At 37.8% G+C, this 6,000-nt stretch overlaps 1 long non-coding RNA gene across 2 annotated transcripts in view; it reads left to right on the forward strand.

Annotated features, from left to right (window-relative positions):
- LOC123592929 overlaps nucleotides 1-4,872 on the forward strand; it is a 106,177-nt gene extending 101,305 nt beyond the window's left edge. For both annotated transcript variants that reach the window (XR_006710013.1, XR_006710014.1), the window contains exon 3: nucleotides 4,831-4,872. This is a non-coding gene — a long non-coding RNA (uncharacterized LOC123592929). The remainder of the gene's footprint in view (nucleotides 1-4,830) is intronic.
- Nucleotides 4,873-6,000: the final 1,128 nt, after the last annotated feature.

A 6,000-nucleotide genomic window follows, 5' to 3' on the forward strand; every position in this document is an offset into this window, starting at 1 on the left:
TGCAGCATATGCTATCGTACCTGGGCCTCCGTAGAAGGAATTGGCTGGAAAATGCTGGAGACATTAAGCACTGTGAGCAGTAGAATTGGATCTGTATTCCCAAATAGATCACCACTGTTATCAACCTGCAGCTTTCTTTTACAATAGAAATGATTCTTATCTGTGTGTTCTGTGTTTTCAGACAAAGGCCCCATTTATAGATAATTCTTATTTCTTGAACAGAAGTATTTTTTTAGAAACATTGTATTTCCTGATGCCCTCAATTGCTTGGGAGAACAGAGAGTTAATAAACTTCATTGTCAACATATTTTTTTTTTTGCCCTTACAAATAGGTATATTCTTGTGAAATGTAGGAGCCTGCATTTACTTTGCTTACCCTGACTATAAATTTTTCTTTACTTTCCATAGTTTTGATTTTCTTCTGGAACAGCTAATCTCATCATTGTTCTACTATGAGTTTAAGGATTTTGCTGCTAAAATGTTCAACCATTTAGTCATATCTTTTTCTTCACCCCAGGCTTTTCTTGAGCATAGATATAAAATATTGTGGAGAGATGTGGAAACCAGAATGTATTCCCTTAGGATGAATGGATTTTTTATGAAGCCTAGTAGAACAACAGTGCTTGTATGTATTTTATCTAGTATTGATTAAGCATTTTGGGACAAAGTTTTCTGCTAAAATAATGCCTATACAATATCACTCCAAGAATATAACATGAAATTGATTCACTGATGTTTGGTACTTTTATCATTCACACAATATTATTGATTTGATTAAACACATCTGTTTAGGCTCTTGTGGGCAGGTTTCTTTACTGTATTTCCTTATTCACAATGAAAGGGCTAGAGTTTCTTTTTGTATTTATGTAGGTGCTGATTGAATGTGTATAATTCTATGATTATTTTTCAGCTAGATCATCAGAATACAAATTTTGTCTGTTAAAATGTCACATATTTGGGTTAATGTCTTACTGTTTTTATAAGCTGTAGTAAAAATTGAACAAAAATCACTTTATCACTTAATTCTATGTGTCATTAACTGTACATTAAACCCCAGGGTCTGATACTACTAATAGCAACTAACAATTATGAAGTGACTGAAAGTTGATAAAACACTTTCACAAATATTTGATCCTCACAACTCTGTAAGGTGCATTTGTAATTCCAGCTTTCCTGTTGAGAATACGGAGGTTTCCAAGCATATAATAAACTGGATATTTATTTTTTCTTTTCCAGCTTTGTTGAGGTGTAACTGACAGATAATATTTTTTTTCCAACGTTTATTTATTTTTGGGACAGAGAGAGACAAAGCATGAACGGGGGAGGGGCAGAGAGAGAGGGAGACACAGAACCGGAAACAGGCTCCAGGCTCTGAGCCATCAGCCCAGAGCCTGACGCGGGGCTCGAACTCCCGGACCGCGAGATCGTGACCTGGCTGAAGTCGGACGCTTAACCGACTGCGCCACCCAGGCGCCCCATGATAATATTGAATGTAAAGTGTACATGTGATGATTTGATATACATGTACTTTGTGAAATGATTGCTATAGTCAGGGTAATTAACATGGATGTTTGCTGCTGATCAGTGTAATAGAAGAGGCCATTTACTATATGTCACTGAATAACTTGAAGAATTACATCTAAATTGTTACCAGGAAATAAGGATGAATGTAAAGACTTAATTTGCATAGGGTGATTTTGGCCACAACAGGTTTAGTGTGTTTCCAGAACCTTGTCATACAGGTTGGCTGCATAATATCAACGATAGATTTGGTTTCCATGAACTCAGATGCGTTTTGACAACTGTGCCATTGCCAGGCCAGCATCAGCCCATAAAAAGGCCAGGATTCTGTAAACAAGATAGAAGTTAAGCAAGTACATCTGAGAGGAAAGCATTATAGGACAAGAGAGCCTGGAAAGACCATTATCACTTCCTTGTTCTTCCAAGAAGACTTGAATAGAGTAGCTGGTTGTCAGTATGGTGTATTTGAGTACAGAAAACCTTTCCTACTTTTCAGTATCTCTCCTTTAAGCATGATCTGTCCCCTTCTCTCTTACCTATTTCAAAATAAGACTTGCTCTCTTGGGTATTATTCATTTGGTTAAAGTCTCTACAGTTACTTTTGTAGTCAGTGACACATCTTTTCATGTGCAGACAAATTTAGTCTTCTCCAGGTTTCCTTTTGGACATTTTCCCTGGGTGATTTTCTACATCCCAAGTATTCAAACATTACTAATATACTGGACCCTCAATTTATAGCACAAGCTCATTCTTATGTTCTAGGCTTTTTGGTTTTTTGTTTTTTCAAATTTGAATCCAATTTGTAATCTTGTTCCCCAAATCTTGTTTCTTTGTCTTCATTAATGGCACTCCCATCTCATCACCCTCTGTTGCATAAGTTAGGAACCTCTTTGTTTCTTTTCCTCTGTGTAAAATAGGTTAGTAAGTTGTGCTGATTTCTCCCCTCAAAAACTCCAGAAACTGCCTTTTCCTCTCTATCCCTGTGACCACTGCCCTGCTTTAGCTCATCATGATCTTCTGTGTGGATTGTTGTAACTGATCTTTGATGGGTCTGTTATCTGTGCTGTAGTTCTCTCCTTCCAGTCCATCCTATGCATCGTTATCACTGATTTTATAAAACTTATCATGCCTCTCTGCTTGATTAAAACCTTTGAATGTGTTCCTTTAAGGTCACATTCCCTAAGGGTTATAGTCAAAGACTTCACCATCTGATTACAGTTTGACAACTATATACATTTATATTTATGCACTCATTTATATTTATATATAATATACAAATATGTATACATATGTGAATGTATGTATATACAGGCATATGTATGTGAGCACTTGTGTATGTATACATGCTTATAGTCTAGCTTCGTTTTTGCTATTTCCTACCATATTGCCTATATCTGAACACACTGGACAACCCAAAAGTCCTCAAGTACAATGTGTATTTTCAGGCCTGCTTGTCTTTGCTCATGCTGTACCCCCTGTTTGGAAGGTCCTTCATCCTGTATGATAATGTTCTATTTATGCTCTACAATCAAGCTCAAATGTCATCTCCCTTGTGAAACCTCTCTTGACTGTTCCTTCTCAATTACCTGTGCAACCATTTGCTCTCAGGTGGAATTAATCTTTGTGAGTTTTTCCCCCCTGCTGTAGAATGGACTTAAGTATTGCATTTAGAATGGATTCAGTCATTGCAGTTCTCCTTATACTATAAATGTGTCCTCTCCTGAAGGAGGGAAATAATCAATGTTTGTTCATGAGGCTTGGTCAATGGTCTTATTAACCTTAGCCGCTCAGATGCTGTCTGGTTTCTCCTTATCTGAATCTGTCACATCGCTTTCATTCTCAGACTCCTGTAGTTAACCACTATAGCCTGGATAAAACTATGCCAAAGCTGGGGAAGGAAATGGTTCAGTAATCCAGGCTCCTCAGGCAAAATTACTCAGTTTCTATGTATTCCTTATTTCTCAGATTTAATGTTACTGGTTTTCTGACCCTGTGCCTGACCTGACTTTAGATAGCTGAACCTGTGCTGTTAGCCACCTGCCTAGTTGTTTTCTCCTGTCAATTAGCTGCCATCTGAATCCCTGGGTACTGGACTGCTGCCATCTGTACCTGCCATATCCTTTGGCTATGTGCCAAACTGTCCAACCTTCTGTGCTTTTGTGGTCATCTGAAATTCTTCACCTTAACCCTCCTTGTTCTGACCAGGGACCTCTAGCTTCCAATCTTGGGAACCAAACTGATAATTTGTTATCTTTGAGGGGGAATATACTAAAGCACTTATAATTAGAATATATTGTGGATTTGTATTGTTTTTGCTTTGGGGAGATTGGAAATAGAGAATATGACTGAGAAAATAAAATCCTGGACACTTTTGGTAGGCACAAAAATGGAAATGGGAAAGGTTTAGAGTTTAGGGAACTTTCTGTGGGCATGTGTGGGTGACACATGACAATAGTAGGATATCTAGGGTGAGGTACCACAGAAGAGGTAAAGAATCAGCAAAGACAACTTCAACTATTTCAGCATTTGGTGTAGGCCTGGACTGAGTTCTAGCTGTATATGTCTTCATTATGAAAAGAAAACAAGACTGCCTTATAACTGTGGTACATATAAATTCAACCTTTTTAAACTGGGACTAGGTCTAATAATTTAAATACACAATAGAAGCCCAGTATATCTCTTTGCACATAGCATTACACCTTCCAGGACCTCACATTGAAAACTATTATTGAAAAAAAAAAGATTTCATTGGAATGTTCCATTTCACAGAAAAATTCAAATTTAATTGCATAAATTCATCATTATGCAATTTATTATTGAAGTGTTGTTTACAGTGGGACAGTGGATTAAGCATTCAAAGATTTACAGTGAAATGATGAAACTCAGGTAGGCATGGTTTTGGTATCCTAGATATCCAGAAATACTGGGTTTTCAGGGAAGCAATAAAATCTGTTCAGCAGGGCACAGGCTAGGGGCTGGGAAGAAGTTGTCCAGTGATAGAGGGCTGGCCTGGAGTAAACACCTGGGCTACTCAAATACAATATTCTCAAGTTCATTCTGGGAGGAAAAGGTGGGTAGAACTCTGTGTGATCCAAAATCAATGCAAAGTGACCACTTCCAAATGATCACTGTTTTGGGAAATCCTCCCATATCTACATGGAGAAATTGGAGATAAATTCAGACCCTAAGGGAAGAGCCTATAATGAACTAGAATCTAAGAGGCAGGTTGGTGCAGTGGAAGGAGAACTGTTTCTTACCTGCAGTGTGACCTTGAGTAAGTTTTTTTTTAAAGTATTTTATTTTATTTAGAGTGCATGCACGTGTAACCTGGAGAGAGGGGCAGAGGAAGAGAGAGAGAGAATCCCAAGCAGGCTACACCTTCAGCATGGAGCCTGACATAGGGCTCGATCCCACAACCTTGGGATCATGACCCGAGTAGAAATCAAGAGTTGGATGCTCAACTGACTGAGCTGTGCAGGTGCCCCTTGGGTAAGTTTTTTAAACTCCCTAAGCATCAGTTTTCTTATCTATAAGATGATGATAATAGCACCTTATCTAAAGATCATGTATTAAATATATGAAGAACTTAGAACAGTGCCTTGTTAATAGTAGATTCTCAGTAAATCATTCACTATTCACATCACCTAGCCATCCTGAGGTCTTTTTATTGAGCCTGGAATTCAAAGTCACCTTCATTTAATAGGACTCTAGCCAAAAATAATGGAAATGTGGGCAGAGCTCCAGTCCTAGAAAAAGGGCTACAGTTACAGAAAGTAGAATAAGAATGAATGGGACAGACGTATGTGGGCTGCAGTTGCCTAAGGCTTTCATGGTGTACTACTGATTTTTGTTTCTGGTTAGCAAAATGAAGGAATCAGAAAATATTTCACCATAAAAAGATAATTCATATAACTTATTAATGCCAATGTGCATAGGCGATGATCTTAACAAAAACAACAATTGTCACAAATTGCCAAGTCATTCTTGGAGGTTATGTTTCTTAGCCCTAGAGTGGGGAGAACTATCATTTTACACCCCATAAGTAATATTGTCTTGTTCTTCTTGCCAGGAATGATAAAGCATCTTTTTTCTGTTTAATGCTATTACTATTTTTGGCAACCTCATGTCCCATTAGCTTCTTTTCATTTTCAATTTAAATTTTAGTTAAAATACAGGGAAATACTGGTTTCAGGAGTACAATTCAGTGATTCATCACTTAACATACAACACCCAGTACTCCTCACAAGTGCCCTCCTTAATACCCATCACTCATCTAGCCCATCTAAATCAAACCTCAGTTTGTTCTCTATCGTTAAGAGTCTCTTGTGGCTTGCTTCTCTCCCTCTCTCTCTCTTTTTTCCTCTTCTCATGTTCGTCTGTTTTGTTTCTTAAATTCCACATATGAATGAAGTCATATGGTATTTGTCTTTCTCTGATTGACTTATTTTGCTTACCATAACACTTTCTGGCTCCAATCTG

The sequence above is a fragment of the Leopardus geoffroyi genome, chromosome D4 (assembly GCF_018350155.1).
Source record: "Leopardus geoffroyi isolate Oge1 chromosome D4, O.geoffroyi_Oge1_pat1.0, whole genome shotgun sequence".
Classification (NCBI taxonomy): Eukaryota; Metazoa; Chordata; class Mammalia; order Carnivora; family Felidae; genus Leopardus; species Leopardus geoffroyi.